Genomic DNA, 21,696 nt, shown 5'->3' with positions numbered 1-21,696 from the left:
ATGAATGATACGGTGTGGAAAGAACGGATGTCACGCTTGTGGAAACGCTTCAGAAACAACTTATTTAGCATTAGCATCTTATTTCTGCGGTACATGGATTAGTCATGGCGTCTCTTGTACATCAAGTACAACTTTATGAACGGAAATATGGAGAATCATAACCTTGAAAATATACTTCAATATACTTTCAATGGAATACTTTCATTAATAGATTCAAAGAGTGCACTACTTGGCTGCAACCAGAGGAGGCACTGTTGATACACTATCAATGACCATTCATTCATTCATTTTTTTATTGTCCTCACAAGGGTCACAGGGGTGCTGGAGCCTATCCCAGCCGTCTTCAGGCAGGGTACATCCTGGACTGGTCGGCCAGCCAATCACAGGGCACATACAGACAAACAACCATTCACACTCACATTCATACCTATGGACAATTTGGAGTCGCTAATTAACCTAGCATGTTTTTGGAATGTGGGAGGAAACCAGAGTACCCGGGGAGAACATGCAAACTCCACACAGAGATAGCCGAGGGTGAAGAAAGACAAAATAAGAAGCCAAAAAAGTAACCACTTCCACACAAAACAGGAGGAGAACTCATTCATTCATTCATTTTCTACCGCTTATCCTCACGAGGGTTGCGGGGGTTGCTGGAGCCTATCCCAGCTGTCTTCGGGCGAGAGGCGGGGTACACCCTGGACTGGTGGCCCGCCAATCACAGGGCACATATAGACAAACAACCATTCACACTCACATTCATACCTATGGACAATTTGGAGTCGCTAATTAACCTAGCATGTTTTTGGAATGTGGGAGGAAACCAGAGTACCCGGAGAAACTTTTTCCGCTGCACTGGTGTGGTTAGCGCGTAGGCCTCACAGCTAAGAGACCCAAGTTCAATTCCCCCCTCGGCAAATTTTTGTTTGGAGTTTGTATGTTGCATCCAAAAACATGCTAGGTTAATTAGCGACTCCAAATTGTCCATAGGTATGAATGTGAGTGTGAATGGTTGTTTGTCTATATGTGCCCTGTGATTGGCTGGCCACCAGTCCAGGGTGTACCCCGCCTCTTGCCTGAAGACAGCTGGGATAGGCTCCAGCACCCCTTGCGACCCTTGTGAGGATAAGCGGTAGAAAATGAATGAGTTCTCCTCCTATTTAGTGTGGAAGTGGTAACTTTTTGGCTTCTTATTTTGTCTTTCCCCACCCTCGGCCATCTCTGTGTGGAGTTTGCATGTTCTCCCCGTGCATGCGTGGGTTTTCTCCGGGTACTCCGGTTTCCTCCCACATTCCAAAAACATGCTAGGTTAATTAGCGACTCCAAATTGTCCATAGGTATGAATGTGAGTGTGAATGGTTGTTTGTCTATATGTGTAAATATAAAATAAATGCCGTCATATCACCTATCAGTCCAACAGTCCAAGACCTGCTTGAGGCAAGTTATTCCGGTCCCAAACTGCGTCCCTGAAGTCAGCTGCTACACGATTCCACTTCCATATGCAAAGCGTCATCATATCCTCCACATGTGTGCCGCACTTGCATAAAAAAAAACAGTACGTACGCATAGTGTGCACACATGCCTGCTTGGACGGGAGTGTGTGAAAGCTGCATGAAAAAAGGAAGATTTTCCCTCTGAAGATACTTTAATTACCGTAAAGACGAGCCGTCTTTTAGCTTGTCATAATAATAATACCCCAAGTGACGATACCGCAAAGGCGACTCACATTGCACAAATATGACAGCGAAGGAGCCAAAGACCGCATGCACAATTATAACCAGCAAGAGTGGCTTGGCGTGGGCGTCAAAAGATTTCCACGCTTTTTATGTCGATTACTTTCCCGTCCACTCTGGCGTGCAGAGTCGAAGTCATGATGGTTTACATCCAGGATCCGAGTTTCGCCATCCCTTGCATCAGGGGTCTCAAACTCAATTTACCTGGGGGCCACCGGAGCTAGGTTCTGGGTGAAGCCGGGCCGCATCAGGTTTTCAAAAAACCCAAAAAGCATTTATTAAAAACTGGAAGAAAAAAATCAATAAAAAAAAAAAATATATATCTTCAATGCTTTTGCTTCTGCTATACCCTACACTTTTTTAGTACTTTGGTTCCGGTTTTCCACACCAAAATATCTGATAAAACATTCCACTGTTCTCAAATATCTTAATTTTTATTTTTCTATACACAAAATAAGATTAAAATTTTAATTTAAATTTTTTTTTTTTATTAAAAAAAATTAAATTTTTTAAAAACAAAAAAAAAATTTTTTTAAATATTTAAAAATTTTAATTTCAATTTCAATTTTAATTTTCGAGAGCTAGGTTCTGGGTGAAGTCGGGCCGCATCCGGTTTTCAAAAAAAACCCAAAAGGCATTTATTAAAAACTGGGGAAAAAAATCAATAAAACAATATCTGATAAAACATTCCACTGTTCTCAAATATCTTAATTTTTATTTTTCTATACACAAAATAAGATTAAAATTTTAATTTTAAATTTAATTTTTTTTTAAATTAAAAAAAATTCAATTTTTAAAAACAAAAAAAATTTTTTTTAATATTTAAAAATTTTTATTTCAATTTCAATTTTAATTTTCGAGAGCTAGGTTCTGGGTGAAGCCGGGCCGCATCCGGTTTTCAAAAAAAACCCAAAATGCATTTATTAAAAACTGGGGAAAAAAATCAATAACAATATCTGATAAAACATTCCACTGTTCTCAAATATCTTAATTTTTATTTTTCTATACACAAAATAAGATTAAAATTTTAATTTTACATTTAATTTTAATTAAAAAAAATGTTTACATTAAAAAAAAAAATTTCAATTTTTTAAAAAACATTTTTTTAAAAATTAAAAAAATATTTAAAAAATGTAATTTCAATTTAAATTTTTGGGATCTTGGTTCTGGGTGAAACCGGGCCGCATCTGGTTTTCAAAAAAAAAAAAAACAAAATGCATTTATTAAAAACTGGGGGAAAAAATCAATAAAACAATATCTGATAAAACATTCCACTGTTCTCAAATATCTTAATTTTTATTTTTCTATACACAAAATAAGATTTTAATTTTAATTGTAATTTTTAAAAATGTAAAAATTTAATTTGAATATTTTGAATAATTTGAATAATTTAATCATGTTAATTGTGTCCGGTGTGCACACAGCTTTAAGCTGTCATTTCAACATTAAACTTCCTCAAACTGGCATCTGGCGGGCCGCATTTGGCCCGCGGGCCGCATGTTTGAGACCCCTGCCTTGCATGTATGTTCGGTATTATTATCATTATGTATGTGCTAGCATGCGTGTTACATGTTAGTTGGCGATCAGGAAGCAGGTTAGGCGTCCTCGTTGGGGTCTGGTTCACGACTAACTGGATTCAGCTTGAATGAGTCTGGTATCAGAGCCTGGGGTCAGGAACTGGTCTGAGGGGCCGTGTGTCTAAGAGACTGATGATTGACAGCGGGCAGGCCAGTAAACAGAGCAGCAAACTGACAGGCAGACAGACGGACACTTCAAGGCCATTAAAGCAAGGTCATCTGATCTGGTTTTTGTGGAGGACCGTTTGACCCTTTGGGCCGGTCCTGCACCCCCCTGCACCTCTTACCCTCTCATACATGCTTAGTCCTGATCTCCTACTTTCCATAGAAATATTAATGCATGGGAGTCTGTGTTGCGTGTGTTCCGGATTATGAAAAAAGAAACACGGATTAGAATGGGAATGTTGTTTTCGCTACTGGTGACATTGAGAAATATGATCCCGGGAAGTTGAGGAGGAACGAGAAGAGTTAGTTTGAAGAATATATCAAGATGGATAAATAAATGGATATATCGCCCAGCACTAGTGAGAATGTAACAAAACATATCGTGGCATAGCCAGTAGTATCCGTGGGAGAATAATAATCATAATATAATTATTATTACTATTATAATATTATTAATATTACTATTATATATTATTATTACTATAATAATAATAATAATAATATTTTATAATATTAAACCAAAAAAGTACCACTTCCACACGGGATGGGAGGATATTTTTTTTTTATCCCCACTTAATATTCAGAGGCATGTCAGACATGCTATGGTTGATGTTTCAATGACCTGAGTACTACATAGTATAGTATAGTATATAGTAGTAGTCATTATACACACAATTTACTCCCATCACAAACTTCTGAAAGAAAAAAAAACGCTCTGGGTTAAACCAAAAAATTACCACTTCCACACGGGATGGGAGGATATTTAATATTATAATATTAATAATATTCAGAGGCATATCAGACATGCTATGGTTGATGTTTCAATGACCTGAGCACTACATAGTATCACTTGTATTTAAACATGTGGCTTCACTACACGTCTTAAAATGCTAGTGGAGACTGGGATCTGACAAATTCTGAGCCTGGTCATGTCATTATACATACATTAAATTAGTAAATTTACTCCCATCACAAACTTTTGAAAGAAAAAAAACACTCTGGGTTAAACCAAAAAAACTACCACTTCCACACGAGATGGGAGGATATTTTTTTTTATCCCCACTTTATCATGCCAGACATGCTATGGCTGACTTTATGCAGTGCTGATGTTTTAATGACCAGATTACTACATAGTATCACTTGTATGTAAACCTGTGGCTTCACTACACGTCTTAAAATGCTAGTGAAGAGTGGGATCTGACAAATTCTGAGCCTGGTCATGTCATTATACACACACAATTTATTCCCATCACAAACTTCTGAAAAAAAAAAAAAACGCTCTGGGTTAAACCAAAAAATTACCACTTCCACACGGGATGGGAGGATATTTAATATTATAATATTAATAATATTCAGAGGCATGTCAGACATGCTATGGTTGATGTTTCAATGACCTGAGTACTACATAGTATCACTTGTATTTAAACATGGGGCTTCACTACACGTCTTAAAATGCCAACTACAGAGACATGGGAGCTGAAGGGTTATAAATGTGACATAAAAAAGGTGTGATGCCAAAAAACTAAAAAGTCCTTTTAAATGGTCTAAATTCCATCTAGGCTGGATTTGGGCCGACACCCTTGAAATACACCTCTGAGACGATTCCAAAATGGTTGAAAACCTGGATCATACGAGTCCTTTATGGTCCTTTATGGTCTTTATGGTTTCATTTCCCAAAAGGTTTATTTTCATTAGTCAGCTTCTGGTTTTATATTCTTGCTTTTTCTCCAACCTCATTCTTCACCCCATCACTCATCCAAGACTTCCCACTCCACAATATGACTGGAGACCCATGCCAGGGTGCTGACGGACGTCCAGTCCCCGGTGGAAACGGGAGACGAGTGTGCGTGGAATTGGGGGGGGGGTGTTCTGTGTTTCAGGCATCCTGTTTTGGCCACACTAAATAGGACTTGTTTAGGTTTTAAGGCTTACGTGGAGAGAGATTGTGGGATGACACTTTTCGGGGGGGGGGGGGGTCAAAAGGTTGCAAGGTTACAGCCAGAGGATGATTACTGGATGCGAGGAGGAGGGTAAACAAAGCTAGCTGCAGATTAGCTTCAGTGGACGTAAGTTCCCAGACAGTGAAATCCAGGCTTGTAATAATATTTGACAATAATGCGTCTCACACAGTGCCGACTATTTACAGACAGGGGGGTGGGGGTGGGGGGGGTCTGGTTAAGGCGGCTAAAATAGAAGTGCAACAACAGCTGTCTTTGTGTTGCTATCCGAGCAAAGCTAAATATACACCACAATCATTCCAAGACACCGCGCAGCTCACATTCCCTCCTTCGCTTACACTTCCTCGTTATGAATTTTCTTTTTTTTTTTTTTTTTAAAGAAATTGACCACCTGACCCTGGCTTCACGGGACCATATTAAAACAGCTTCAGCAATAATGTAGCTCCAGTCACTATGCTCATGACACACTGCTGTTTTTTTTTTGTTTTTTTTTTTTTATTTTAACGGCACATTCAAAAAATACAATTAAAAAAAAATATATATATATATATTTTTTTTAATATATATTTTAATAGTATTTTTAGAATGTGGCATAGACAATTAAAAAAATATCTAATATATATATATATAAATATTTTTAAAAAATGGTCCACTGCACATTCTAAAAATACTAACAAAAAATAATAATATATATACACACACACAGTTAATTTTTTGCTCATATGACTTTAAAACAATGTCTTTTTTCTTTTTTATATATTTTTTAATTTTAGATATATTTTAAATTTTATATATATATTGTTTTTGTTTTTGTAGTATTTATATAGTATTTTTAGAATATATATGTGTATAAATGGTATATATATATTTATATAGTATTTTTAAAATTGTATATATATATTTTTTTAATTTTATATACGTATATATATATATATATATTGTTTGTTTTGTTTTTGTAGTATTTATATAGTATTTTTAGAATATATATGTGTATAATTGGTATATATATTTTTTATAGTATTTTTAAAATTTTATATATATATATATATATTGTTTGTTTGTTTTGTTTTTATAGTATTTATATAGTATCTAGTATTTTTAGAATACACATATATTTTATAGTATTTTTAGAATGTGCTGTAGACCAATTATACACACACACACACACATATATATATATATTCTAAAAATACTATATAATACTATATAAATACTACAAAAACAAAAAACAAAACAAACATATATATAAAATTTAAAAAAAACAAATATAAAATTTAAAAAATATAAAAAAGAAAAAAAGACAACTGTCATTTTTAGAAAATGATATTAAAGAAGAAATTCCACAGAATAAAGTGAACATACGATGTGAATAAAGTCAGTGACAAGAAGAACATTGCATGTAAAATGTTGCATTCAAGTGCACGTGTCTAAAGAAATTGACCCCCTCCCCTTGGCTTCACGGGACCATATTTAAAAACAGGACACGAAAGATAACAAGCACAGCCGCTTTGCGCTATTTTTGCTTTGTCTTTGACCCACAAATGTAAAATTTGTAAAATCAAAACATTCAAGCCGGCCTTTGAAATGCGGGGCCTACTGTCATGTCAAGGACACGACCTTGGGGAAAACATGAAAGGCAATCAGTCACTTCGGAGGGTCCTGGACGAGTGAAGGTGGTCAAAGAGCGGGGCCCAAACATCGCAGAGACACAGCATTAAATGTTAAAGGTTGACCCCACTTTACCGAGGTCCTGCTGCGAAGGAGTGAGGGGGGGGGGGAGATGAAGAGGAGGCAGTAATAAAATGGGAGATGCGACACAGAAGGAGGAGAAAAAAAAATACGAGCGGAGGAAGCTCCAGACGTGAGGACATTGTTTGGAAAATGAAGAATAATGGAGTGGGCTGGGAGTGAAAAGATGGGTGGACGCAGGAGATTGGATGTTGGAAGGTAAGATGAAAAAAAAAAAAAAAAAAAAAGACAAGAGAGGAGTGGAGGAATTTGAGGGAGGCGGAGAAATGGGGTCAAGTCAGGAAGGCTTCCAGCTGCGTTCGCCTCTGCTGTGATCTTATCGAGCTTTCTTGCTTTGGGGTGCGAAAAGCCGCTTCCCCAAAGTTCAACTCCTCTTCTCTTCTATCACCCGACACACACACACACACACACACACACTGAATCCGGATCCAGTCCACATGGGTGGGATTTTGGTAGGTGGAAAAAGAATTGAGTCATCATTTTGACACCAAAGTGGCAAAATTTTGACAAGCAACATTGCCGATTTGCACGGTGGTCAAGTGGTTAGCGCACATGCCTCACAACTAGAAGACCCGAGTTCAATTCCAACATGAGTTTGCATGTTCTCCCCGTGCATGAGTGGGTTTTCTCCGGTTTCCTCCCACATTCCAAAAAACATGCTAAACATGTTAATTAGCGACTTCAAAATTGTCCATAAGTATGAATGAATGAATGAGTTCTATTTTGTGTGGAAGTGGTAATTTTTTTTGCCTTTCCCCACCCTCGGCCATCTGTGTGGAGTTTGCATGTTCTCACCGTGCATGCGTGGGTTTTTTTTCCGGGTACTCCGGTTTCCTCCCACATTCCAAAAACATGCTAGGTTAATTAGCGACTCCAAATTGTCCATAGGTATGAATGTGAGTGTGAATGGTTGTTTGTCTATATGTGCCCTGTGATTGGCTGGCCACCAGTCCAGGGTGTACCCCACCTCTTGCCCGAAGACAGCTGGGATAGGCTCCAGCACCCACGTGACATTGTGATAAGCGGTAGAAAATGAATGAATGAATGAGTTCTCCTAATTTGTGTGGAAGTGGTAACTTTTTGACTTTTTATTTTGTCCTTCCCCACCGTCGGCCATCTCTGTGTGGAGTTTGCATGTTCTCCCCGTGCATGCGTGGGTTTTTTCCGGGTACTCCGGTTTCCTCCCACATTCCAAAAACATGCTAGGTTAATTAGCGACTCCAAATTGTCCATAGGTATGAATGTGAGTGTGAATGGTTGTTTGTCTATATGTGCCACCAGTCCAGGGTTCCGGGTTCCCGCTGTAAATGACTATCGCACTATATTTCACCGTGGCTAACGAGTGAATGCTGGGAACACCGAGTGTATGTAGCATTGCAAGGTTTATACAGTGTCAATATATATCTGTAATATGTGTGGAATTCATGTATTCATATTACAGGAAGAAAAAAAAAAAAAGAGAAAAGGGGTTTAAAAGTTCACATGCAAATGAGGGAAAAATCAAATTAGCTTCCCCAGACAAGATACTTTGTCACGTCTGGCTGACGGGATCAAGTGAGATCTCCCACGGATAAAGCAGCTGGGCATTTGCAGCCAATAAAGTCATTCCGCGTGACAAGTCCTTGTGTAAACGGATCACAAACATCCACGTTGCTAAAAAATGTGCTCGGTACCCGATTCCAAGGGTAGCAGACTGTGAAAAAAGTGGAAGTGATGCTAAAGCGTGTTATAATACTGTGTTTATACGGTTGGGGGAAAAAAAACCAAACAATATTCCGGACCTCCCATCCATCCATCCATCCATCCATCCATCCATCCATCAAGGGGCCGTACATGAAGAGGCAACGTGAGTCATAAAGGACGTGACTCCGCCCCAGCGAGTGCCTGCATCCCACTAGTTTCTCCCAGCTCTTAAAACAACAACAGACCTCGAACTTTTGACTTATCCGGCAAAAGAATGGTACAAACGCTTCTTTCCGCTTCGGCAATACGTGACTGGGACGCACTGGGAAAAAAACAACAGCAGTAAACTAGATCCAGTCACTATGCTCATGACACACAACTGGTTTTACTTTTTTTTTTAGTTTTATTTATTTATTTATTTATTTTATTTTGGCACGGCACATTTTTAAAATACGATAAAAAAATATATATTTTATCATATTTTTAACATTTTTAAAATGTGCTGTGCCAAAAATATATATATATATATATATATATATATATATATATATATATATATATATATATATATATATATTTATCATTTTTTAACATTTTTAAAATGTGCTCTGCCAAAAACAATTAAATATATATATATACACTTTTTTTATCGTATTTTTTAATCATATTATTGTTTCATTTTTTTTATTCGTGCTTGACACATTTAAAAAATATGATTAAAATATATATATATTTTTATCATTTTTTAACATTTTTAAAATGTGCTGTGCCAAAAAGATTTTTAATATATATATATATATTTTAATCATATTTTTTATCATATTATTTATTTTTTTTTAATTTGTGCACGGCACATTTGAAAAATACAATTAAAAAAAAAAGATATATATATATAAATAATATTGTTTTGGTGGGCAAAAACTTTAAAAAACATTAAAAAAGACTATTGTTTTAAAGTCATAATATGAGAAAAATAACATGGTCATTTTTGGAAAATTATATTAAAGAAAAAAATGACAGTTACCAGAATAAAGTGAAAATATGATATGAATAAAGTCAGTTAGAAGAAGAACAATTGCATAACATTGCACTAAAATGTTGCATTCAAGTGCATGTGTTGCATATTTTACATATTGATTTGCTTGGATTCTTTAGTCGGTTGCATATACGTATAAATGATTTCCTTATAATTCATACTTTCCAAACAATATTCTCCAACAGAGGAATAACGATCAGTTAAAAAAAAAAAAAAAAAAAAAACTTAGTCATAAATTGTAATATTTTATTACCTCTATATATGTCAACTTCTTGTATTTCACTTTATCAGATTGCACCCCGGTATCTCGCTCTCGGGATGTCTGATTCCCTGTACTCATTCCTGTATTTGTCCTCGGTCCAAATCACACAAGCAGAACCATATGGACGTGAGAAAACAACTCGAGTACATAAACATGTCCTCGATAAAAGTGCATCACTGGTGGAGCTGGAGGCGGAGCTAAAGCCAAAGCTAAAGTTAAACAGTCGGTGTTGCCATAAAAAACATGCTTATGAACTGGAGGACGATGACACGTAACGTTTCCGTGGCGGGGACACCAGCAAAAAACAACTGTATGCAATTAGCACAATTAGCATCATTCATTCATTTTCTACTGCTTTTTCCTCACGAGGGTCGCGGGGGTTGCTGGAGCCTATCCCAGTTGTCTTGGAGCAAGAGGCGGGGTACACCCTGGACTGGTCGCCAATCAGCCAATCACAGGGCACATATAGACAAACAACCATTCACACTCACATTCATACCTATGGACAATTTGGAGTCGCTAATTCACCTAGCATGTTTTTGGGGAGAACATGCAAACTCCCCAAAGAGATGGCCGAAGGTGGGGAAAGACAAAATAAAAAAACAAAAAGTTACCACTTCCACACAAAATAGGAGGAGAACTCATTCATTCATTCATTTTCTACCGCTTATCCTCACAAGGATCGTGCTGGAGCCTATCCCAGCTGTCTTGGGGCGAGAGGCGGGGTACACCCTGGACTGGTGGCCAGCCAATCACAGGGCACATATAGACAAACAACCATTCACACTCACATTCATACCTATGGACAATTTGGAGTCGCTAATTAACCTAGCATGTTTTTGGAATGTGGGAGGAAACCGGAGAAAACCCACGCATGCACGGGGAGAACATGCAAACTCCACACAAAGATGGCCGAGGGTGGGGAAAGACAAAATAAGAAGCCAAAAAGTTACCACTTCCACAAAAAATAGGAGGAAAACTCATTCATTCATTCTTTTTCTACCGCTTATCCTCACGAGGGTTGCGGGGGTGCTGGAGCCTATCCCAGCTGTATTGGGGCGAGAGGCGGGATACACCCTGGACTGGTGGCCAGCCAATCACAGGGCACATATAGACAAACAACCATTCACACTCACATTCATACCTATGGACAATTTGGAGTCGCTAATTAACCTAGCATGTTTTTGGAATGTGGGAAGGAAACCGGAGTACCCGGAGAAAACACACGCATGCACGGGGAGAACATGCAAACTCCACACAAAGATGGCCGAGGGTGGGGAAAGACAAAATAAGAAGCCAAAAAGTTACCACTTCCACAAAAAATAGGAGGAAAACTCATTCATTCATTTTCTACCGCTTATCCTCACGAGGGTCGCGGGGGTGCTGGAGCCTATCCCAGCTGTCTTGGGGCGAGAGGCGGGGTACACCCTGGACTGGTGGCCAGCCAATCACAGGGCACATATAGACAAACAACCATTCACACTCACATTCATACCTATGGACTATTTGGAGTCGCTAATTAACCTAGCATGTTTTTGGAATGTGGGAGGAAACCGGAGTACCCGGAAAAAAAACCCCACACATGCACGGGGAGAACATGCAAACTCCACACAGAGATGGCCGAGGGTGGAATCGAACCCTGGTCTCCTACAATTAGCATCATTTTATCAATAATAAACGGAGCTTAAAAATGACTTGAAATGGGAAAAATGTGCTAAAGAAAGACAAGACAGGAGTCGAGGTCCAAGTTAGAGACAAAGCAGGTCCGCCCCCACCAACCGAGGACCCCTCCTTCCCATGCGCTGGTGTTAAGTTGTTGAGAGCTACCCCCCCCCCAACCCCCCCCTACTCACTCTTACGTACCAACAACACTGACGAGTGATGCTAAAGGTTCGTTCAAAGGCCCCCGCATCACTTTTATGAGCGCTTGTTCTCATTAAAAGAGGTGCCGGCCGAGTGACGAACCTGGATGGAGGATAGGTGGGGGCTTTTACATAGTGCAGGAGCGTGGGGGGGGGGGGGGTCAACATCTGGATCATCAACCTTCACAGTGGCGGCACACAAAACACCCAGGCCGCTGATTCAGTGCGCCTCCAGGAGGGATGAGCGCCGACCCTGCGCCTCCCTTTCGACCATCACGGTGCTTCTTATCTGAAGCCGGAATCAAACGCGCTACATTCCTACTGCACTAAATGGGTTGGAAGCGTTCCCCGGAATGTATTTCCGTGTGTAAGCTGCCTGTTGGATATTCGTACGGATGAAGGGATTTGCATCAAAGGCGGTTTGAGTGCTTAGCGGCCATGTTGGATGATTCTTTTACTGTCCGTCAAGGCTGGGAATTGACGGAGAGTGTGACCTTGCGACGGCATCGAACAGCAGCAGGAGGGGTGCGTGGCTGCTCGCCTCGTCGCCTTGTGCATAGCGAGGTTAGTCAGCTGACTAGTTAGTCCTCCAATTCTAAACTTAAGTGTTTCAAACAAAGAATCCGAAAACCACTTCCACATGGAATGGGAGGGGAACTTTTTCCCGCTCCATCATGTCGGACATACCACTGCTGACGTTAATGTAATATAATATAATGCATATTAATAATATAATGCATATATTATTACTGCATATTATGCAGTAATACATTTATTATGTACTATTACTGTTGTGTACTATTACTATTACTGCCTAATGAAGTTATTTTTGTAAGTAGTCATTTCTGTTGTATTGGCATAAAAGTACCGTATTGACCCGAACACCCTGCATAAGAATCGTCATCTTATACTAAAAGGGTCTAGAGCAGGGGTGGGCAAAGTACGGCCCGGGGGCCACATGCGGCCCACCAAGCGTTTGAATCCGGCCCGCCAGATTTCAAATTTTAACATATTTAAATTTTAACAAGTATTTCAACTTTTAACACACTTTACTACGTAAATATGAATACAACTGGCAAGTCATGTTGCCAGTTGTATTCATATAGGGGGGGAGCCGCCCCCCCCCCTCTTTTCAAAGACTGCGTCAATTTATGGGATGCACGCATGTCAGCGGTGACTATAGGGGTGTTATTTCATGTCTAGAGGGCTCTAATAATGGTAATTATATCTCCTATATTGAGCATAAAGGTCACTATAGGGGTGTTATTTCATGTCTCGAGGGCTCTAATAATGGTAATTATATCTACTATATTGGGTAATGTAAGCATAAAGGTGACTATAGGGGTGTTATTTCATGTCTAGAGGGCTCTAATAATGGTAATTATTTCTACTATATTGGGTAATGTAAGCATAAAGGTGACTATAGGGGTGTTATTTCATGTCTAGAGGGCTCTAATAATGGTAATTAAATCCACTATATTGGGTAATGTGAGCATAAAGGTGACTATAGGGGTGTTATTTCATGTCTAGAGGGCTCTAAATATGAATACAACTGGCAAGTCATGTTGCCAGTTGTATTCATATTTACGTAGTAAAAAAAATGTAAAATAACAGATAAAATTAGACAAATAATTCAAGGAAAATTATAAGCATAAAAGTGTGTGTTAAATATATGTTGTGACCCCCCCGGACAATTTTGTTAACTCAATGCGACCCACAAGTCAAAATATTTGCCCACCTCTGGTCGTTAGAGTGTTAGATTAATCCCTTGTTAATCACGGTTAATTGCTTCCAGACCGGACTGTGATCAGTCCATTTCCGCATCATAAGATTATAAATTATTTTATTATTATAAATGGAATATTTTTATAGTTACAACATTCTAAATACAGTTTTTAGCAGTATTAGAGCCCTCTGGACATGAAATAACACCCCTATAACTACCTTTACACTCATATTAGGGTTTTTAGTAGGGATTCTTGTGTCTGTTGGGACATAATTCACACATGCGACATGACTGCTGTTTGTATGTTGTATTACTGACTTTTAGTGACCAGTATATAAAAAGTAAATATTATTTTGCCGTTTTTTGGATGCCTTGTTATTATTATTATTATTATATATGAATTCATATAGGCATTGCTTAAAAATGCTTCATTTCAGCATCAAATAGGTCAAATTTGCAGAAAAATGCCAATTTTCGGGGGTCTAATAGGCCGAATTTATTTTTATAAATTTTTTTGATTTATTAATTCATATGTTTCTGCATGGGAACCCATGATGGAGTGAAGCTGCCCCCCCCCCCCCGATGAATGCAATGGTTCTGCAATGGCTTTGCTCCAAAAAAGGTACAGTAATGCGTGTATTGCTACCATACCGTGTCTAGATTAAGTCGGTTAGACTCTCGGCCTTCGTGTTTCCTTCTGGACCCCGGAGGCCCTGGGAGGCCCTGGGAGGCCCCCGGAGTCCCTTCGCAGGCTGCATAGCGGCCTGCTTGGGTCAGGCTGTTTATTTTTCAGAAAAGGAAGAATGTCTATGCGACTATTAAACGCTGCGGTTGCACAAAGCTAACTTTAATAAGACTGTTGATGAGAGGCCGAGGGGGCGGGGGGGTTGGGGGGGGGGTAGCTTGAGCGTTCTGGATATGATTTGTGTGAATGCGCGTCCATATGAAAAGTGTTATTCCCGAAACGTATACATTTTGTAGTTTCGGAACACATTAGGGCTCGTACCTGCAACTGCAACTTCATGTTCACAATTATACTTTTATGTACCGCAGATGTTTCCTGGCGACTGCACGGGGTTAGCATACGCATTAGCTTGTAAGGATGTAACACTATTATGCAGTTGCAGGTTAGTGGAAGTCTGCATAGCCCTGCAAAAAAGCACAAAGTGGGATTCAAACAACCTTGAGTGACACAGAGACGCCATTGGAACTCAATTTAGCCTCGGGCGGCGTGCATTTTACGATTTGCGGCTTTCGAGTCTTACGGCGTCCAACATCAGGATCAATGGTGCGCCGCCGCCAGAGGCCTCGCTTGCTCGGATCAACCATCTGACTGCGCTTCCGAGCCTGAATCCTCATATTTGCCAGGATTTTGGTTCTTAAACTTTGATCAGCCTATTTCACTTTTGCAATAAATTTCTCCATGAAAGATGTACGTGTTCATGTCTTAATGTCATGTCTTCATGTCATAAAAGAGAACAAATGTAAAAAAGTAAGGACTCATTTCCTGCATGTATACGGTTTTCAAATGGCCATTAATGGCCCCCGTTATGACCAATGTATTCTTCCTGTGGTGAAGGTATGTATAGCTGGCTAGCGGAGAGCTTCCTGCCTGATTTATTATGGTTTTAAAAACAAATGCTGCTCATGGGGGGGGGGTGGTTGGCCCCCATCCTGGCTCTCGGTCCCCCCCACACCCCCCGCCCCCAAAGCCTAAGCTTTGCCTCTGTCTCCAGTGGGGAGAGAACCGTGTCTGGTGGACTGAGAACAGTTAGGATATCATGTGCAGAAAACACACAGGACAAGATTGTTGTTGTTATTATTAATATTAAGACCCACGGTCCAAGATCCTTGGTCCAAGACCCACGGTCCAAGATCCTTGGTCCAAGACCCACGGTCCAAGATCCTTGGTCCAAGACCCACGGTCCAAGATCCTTGGTCCATGACCCACGGTCCAAGATCCTTGGTCCATGACCCACGGTCCAAGATCCTTGGTCCATGACCCACGGTCCAAGATCCTTGGTCCATGACCCACGGTCCAAGATCCTTGGTCCATGACCCACGGTCCAAGATCCTTGGTCCATGACCCACGGTCCAAGATCCTTTGTCCATGACCCACGGTCCAAGATCCTTTGTCCATGACCCACGATCCAAGATCCTTGGTCCATGACCCACGGTCCAAGATCCTTGGTCCATGACCCACGGTCCAAGATCCTTGGTCCATGACCCACGGTCCAAGACCCTTGGTCCATGACCCACGGTCCATGACCCACGGTCCATGACCCACGGTCCAAGACCCTTGGTCCATGACCCACGGTCCAAGACCCTTGATCCAAGACCCACGGTCCAAGATCCTTGATCCAAGACCCACGGTCCAAGATCCTTGATCCAAGACCCACGGTCCAAGATCCTTGATCCAAGACCCACGGTCCAAGACCCACGGTCCAAGACCCACGGTCCAAGACCCACGGTCCAAGACCCACGGTCCAAGACCCACGGTCCAAGACCCACGGTCCAAGACCCACGGTCCAAGATCCTTGGTCCATGACCCACGGTCCATGATCCTTGATCCATGACCCACGGTCCAAGATCCTTGATCCATGACCCACGGTCCAAGATCCTTGATCCATGACCCACGGTCCAAGATCCTTGATCCAAGACCAACGGTCCAAGATCCTTGATCCAAGACCAACGGTCCAAGATCCTTGATCCAAGACCAACGGTCCAAGATCCTTGATCCAAGACCAACGGTCCAAGATCCTTGATCCAAGACCAACGGTCCAAGATCCTTGATCCAAGACCAACGGTCCAAGATCCTTGATCCAAGACCCACGGTCCAAGATCCTTGATCCAAGACCCACGGTCCAAGATCCTTGATCCAAAACCCACGGTCCAAGATCCTTGATCCAAGACCCACGGTCCAAGATCCATGGTCCAAGATCCTTGATCCAAGATCCTTGATCCAAGAGCCAAGAGCCAAGAGCAAAGAGCCAAGAGCCAAATAGACACAAACACGCTTATCTCCAGCTCAGTGTTGCCATCCAGGGTGTTAATAAGCTCTTATCAGATGGAAATGGATCTGACCACACAGCCGGGGGTCTCACCTCCCGCCCTGGCGCATGCTAACGCCAAACACTTGGAGTCTTCATACATTTTCCAAGTTTTACATAAAACTTTTGCGGACTCTCGCTAGCATTTGTCCTTCAGTCATATGTACATAACTCTGATTGTGCTATGTGAGTGTGTGTATTGTTAAGGCCTCCATGGTGGTGCAACCCAATTTGCCTCAGGTGCACAATAGAAAAAAAAAGACCAAGCACCTTTGGCTTTTTCTTTGGCTTTTATGACACAAATAATGAATTGCCGCAGTGCATAATCTGACGCCGACATACACCAAAGTATGAAATCTGAATAATTGCTTTGTTTTGATGGACTTTATTAATAAACGGCTTTCATTGCATTACGTTATGCAAGACGTCACTATTGCACAACAGCTTCGTTTACAAAGCAAAAGGATGAAATGGAGGCCGGGTGTTTTGCTTTTAATTTTTTTTTTTTTTTTTTTTGCTTTTGGGCGTAATAATCATGCAGGGACAGAAGCAGTAAAACTCCAGATGCAGCACCATACTTTTTGTCCTGCATATGACGAGTGTTTTGTTACTTATTCATTTATTTTTATTTCCCAAGTACTACATTCAATTGGATAGTGTTCTAGAATGGATTATGCCCCAACGATTTATGGTAATGGTTTTATTTCATTTGAACATGCATCAGATTACAATTGAATGCATCACATAATCAGTTCACAGTTCCACATGTCCAAAAAGGAGTAGGAAGAAGCAAAGCTTATTAAATCCTTACCCCTCCATCTGGTACTTTTACAATCAGTAACTGTTACATTTGTTCACTTCCTGCTTTCCTACTATAGTTGAAGTTGTATTTATTTAATTTAAATTTTAATAATTTAAATTTTAATAATTTAAATTTTAATAATTTAAATTTAAAAAAATTTAAATCATAAAAAATTTTAATTTTAAAATTGTAAAAAATTTAATTAAAAAAATAAAAATTATTTTTTTGTCACGTACCGAAGTACGAGGTGATATGACCATACAATGACATAATGGGTACCATTACCAAAAAATTAAAAATTAAAAAAAACCTTAAACTATATTAGGAAAGCAGGAAGTGAACAAATATAACAGTTACTGATTGTAAAAGTACCAGATGGAGGGGTAGGATTTAATAAGCTTTGCTTCTTCCTACTCCTTTTGGACATGTGGAACTGTGAACTGATTATGGGATGCATTCAATTGTAATCTGATGCATGTTCAAATGAAAACAATTACCATGGTAACCATAGTAGAATTTACCTTTTCTATAAGAGTCTGAACAGAATTTCACCGGCGACGAGACTAATATGTAATATTAATATGCGCCTCCGCCTGGCATTTATATTTGGATCTGTGCCCGAGAGTGGGCAGAGTCACTGCACCCCCCCCCCCCCCACCTCAACCCCCAGCAGAATGAGGCGTGTTAAAAAGCTTTTTAAAGCAAATTGCCGCGATGACAATACAGGACACATACAACACTCACATGGTTGTAATTAGCCCAGACTGGAAGACTGTTTGTGTCCATGTGGTGCAAGTCATGTGTGTGTGTGTGTGTGTGTGTGTGTGTGTGAGGAGGGTGTTAATGGCAAACACCTGAAGCTTGTAAGAAGCGCTGCACTGCCTAGCAGTTTGTGTGAGTGTAAAAAGTGCCACAACGGACAGCACATGAGCAAAGTCACAGTTACACTGTCAGTCAGTGTCAGGCCACTCCAAGGCGGAAATGTCGCCCCCTGTTGGACACTCGTGTGAATGCAGTGCTGAAAAAGGTGATGCTGGAGGGCAAAAAGGCTGTCATGGCAGAAATGTCATGTATGCTGCATGTGGCGCTGTATCCGTCACACACACACACACACACACACACACACACACGTGATCATGGATGCCTCGGAGATGAGCTTCGGGTTTCAAATGTGCTGCTAAAGAGAGACGAGGGTCTCTCCTTACAGAGAGCGAGGAGCCGCCGCCGCCGCCCCCCCCCTTTCAAAGACTGCGTCAATTTATGGGATGCACGCATGTCAGCGGTGACTATAGGGGTGTTATTTCATGTCTAGAGGGCTCTAATAATGGTAATTATATCTCCTATATTGAGCATAAAGGTGACTATAGGGGTGTTATTTCATGTCTCGAGGGCTCTAATAATGGTAATTATATCTACTATATTGGGTAATGTAAGCATAAAGGTGACTATAGGGGTGTTATTTCATGTCTAGAGGGCTCTAATAATGGTCATTATATCCACTATATTGGGTAATGTAAGCATAAAGGTGACTATAGGGGTGTTATTTCATGTCTAGAGGGCTCTAATAATTGTCATATCTACTATATTGGGTAATGTGAGCATAAAGGTGACTATAGGGGTGTTATTTCATGTCTAGAGGGCTCTAATAATGGTCATTATATCTACTATATTGGGTAATGTGAGCTTAAAGGTGACTATAGGGGTGTTATTTCATGTCTAGGGGGCTCTAATAATGGTAATTATATCTACTATATTGGGTAATGTAAGCATAAAGGTGATTATAGGGGTGTTATTTCATGTCTAGAGGGCTCTAATAATGGTAATTATATCTACTATATTGGGTAATGTAAGCATAAAGGTGACTATAGGGGTGTTATTTCATGTCTAGAGGGCTCTAATAATTGTCATATCTACTATATTGGGTAATGTGAGCATAAAGGTGACTATAGGGGTGTTATTTCATGTCTAGAGGGCTCTAATAATGGTAGTTATATCTACTATATTGTTAATGTGAGCATAAGGTGACTATAGGGGTGTTATTTCATGCCTAGAGGGCTCTAATAATGGTAATTATATCCACTATATTGGGTAATGTAAGCATAAAGGTGACTATAGGGGTGTTATTTCATGCCTAGAAGGCTCTAATAATTGTAATTATAGCTACTATATTGGGTAATGTAAGCATAAAGGTGACTATAGGGGTGTTATTTCATGTCTCAAGGGCTCTAATAATGGTAATTATCTACCATATTGATAATGTAAGCATAAAGGTGACTATGGGGTGTTAGTTCATGTCTGCACGCATGTGAGGCAGGAGGACACAGCTCCTTAAAACACTTTCCGTTTGTTGTGGGCCTCACAAACAAAAACAACGTGCACATACTTGACGCCCCGAGCGAGCAAAGCAAAGCAGCAGAGAAAGGCTAACAAATCCATAACGAGCAATCTAATTGTCGAGGAAACAAAAAAATGTCCGCAGGCATTCTGGCTGCACCAGCGTGGCAATAAACAGCTTTCCTTTCAAGTAAACAACACGTCAATGTCGACTCCATGACATGTCATAGTTCGATTTATCTAAAAATGCATAAAAAGGTAAACCAGGCTGGTCCTAATCTAAGTTTTTATGATGCGTATATAGTTGCGGCCCGACTCGCATTAACAGCATCAGTAGCGTTGGCTGTGCACGGTCCGGTCAAACAGCAGCAGAGGCAGAACTCCATCTTGGCACACATGAACGCAACGCACACTAAAAAACACAACGTGTTGACTACAGGCCAGAAATTCCACCTGTTGCTTTTCACACCCCCACATTAAAGAGTGGAAGGGAAAAAAACATGGAGACTGCAGGAAACCCCAAACTTACTAAAAAAAATTAGCATGAACCCCCCCCCCCCCCCCCCATGCCAGAATCATGATCAGTAAAACACTTCATACAACGTTTTACTCTGAACTCATAAAACCGGACCCATTTTGGACCATTTTGGATCAAGACGCAAACATTTGTTGAAGCATCACACAACCGATTATTACTGTTATGAAGAACATGACCTGTCCATGATCCATGATCCAAGAGCCAAGATCCATGAGCCAAAATCCAAGACCCATGACCCAAGATCCATGAACCAAGATCCAAGACCCAACATCCAAGATCCAAGATCCATGACGCATGACCCAAGATCCATGAGCCAAGACCCAAGATCCATGACCTATATATATATATATATATATATATATAGGGGTGGTATTTCATGTCTAGAGGGCTCTAATAATGGTAATTATATCTACTATATTGGCTAATGTGAGCATAAAAGTGACTATAGGGGTGCTATTTCATGTCTAGGGGGCTCTAATATTGGTAATTATATCTACTATATTGGGTAATATAAGCATAAAGGTGACTATAGGGGTGTTATTTTATGTCTAGAGGGCTCTAATAATGGTAATATATCTACTATATTGATAATGTAAGCATAAAGGTGACTATAGGGATGCTATTTCATGTATAGAGGACTCTAATAATGGTCATTATATCTACTATATTGGGTAATGTGAGCATAAAGGTGACTATAGGGGTGTTATTTCATGTCTAGAGGGCTCTAATAATGGTAATTATATCTACTATATTGGGTAATGTAAGCATAAAGTCGACTATAGGGGTGTTATTTCATGTCTAGAGGGTTCTAATAATGGTAATTATATCTACTATATTGGGTAATGTAAGCATAAAGGTGACTATAGGGGTGTTATTTCATGTCTAGAGGGCTCTAATAATGGTAATATATCTACTATATTGATAATATAAGCATAAAGGTGACTATAGGGGTGTTATTTCATGTCTAGAGGGCTCTAATAATGGTAATTATATCTACTATATTGATAATGTGAGCATAACGGTGACTTTAGGGGTGTTATTTCATGTCTAGAGGGCTCTAATAATGGTAATTATATCTACTATATTGATAATGTAAGCATAAAGGTGACTATAGGGGTGTTATTTCATGTCTCGAGGGCTCTAATAATGGTAAACAATTGTATTTGGAATGTCATGTCCTATTCTAACTATGAAAATATTCCATTTATTAATACCGAACCCTAC

The 21,696-nt window shown here is 39.9% G+C and overlaps 1 protein-coding gene across 1 annotated transcript in view; it reads right to left on the bottom strand.

Moving 5' to 3' along the window:
- col23a1b (collagen type XXIII alpha 1 chain b) overlaps nucleotides 1–21,696 on the bottom strand; it is a 149,432-nt gene that overhangs the window by 126,238 nt on the left and 1,498 nt on the right. The gene's annotated exons all lie outside the window — the stretch shown is intronic.

This window comes from Doryrhamphus excisus, linkage group LG22, assembly GCF_037039965.1.
Source record: "Doryrhamphus excisus strain RoL-2023G ecotype Guam linkage group LG22, RoL_Dexc_Guam_v1.1, whole genome shotgun sequence".
NCBI lineage: Eukaryota > Metazoa > Chordata > Actinopteri > Syngnathiformes > Syngnathidae > Doryrhamphus > Doryrhamphus excisus.
Note: the sequence above shows the minus strand (reverse complement) of the source record. Positions and strands in the feature narration are given on the sequence as shown.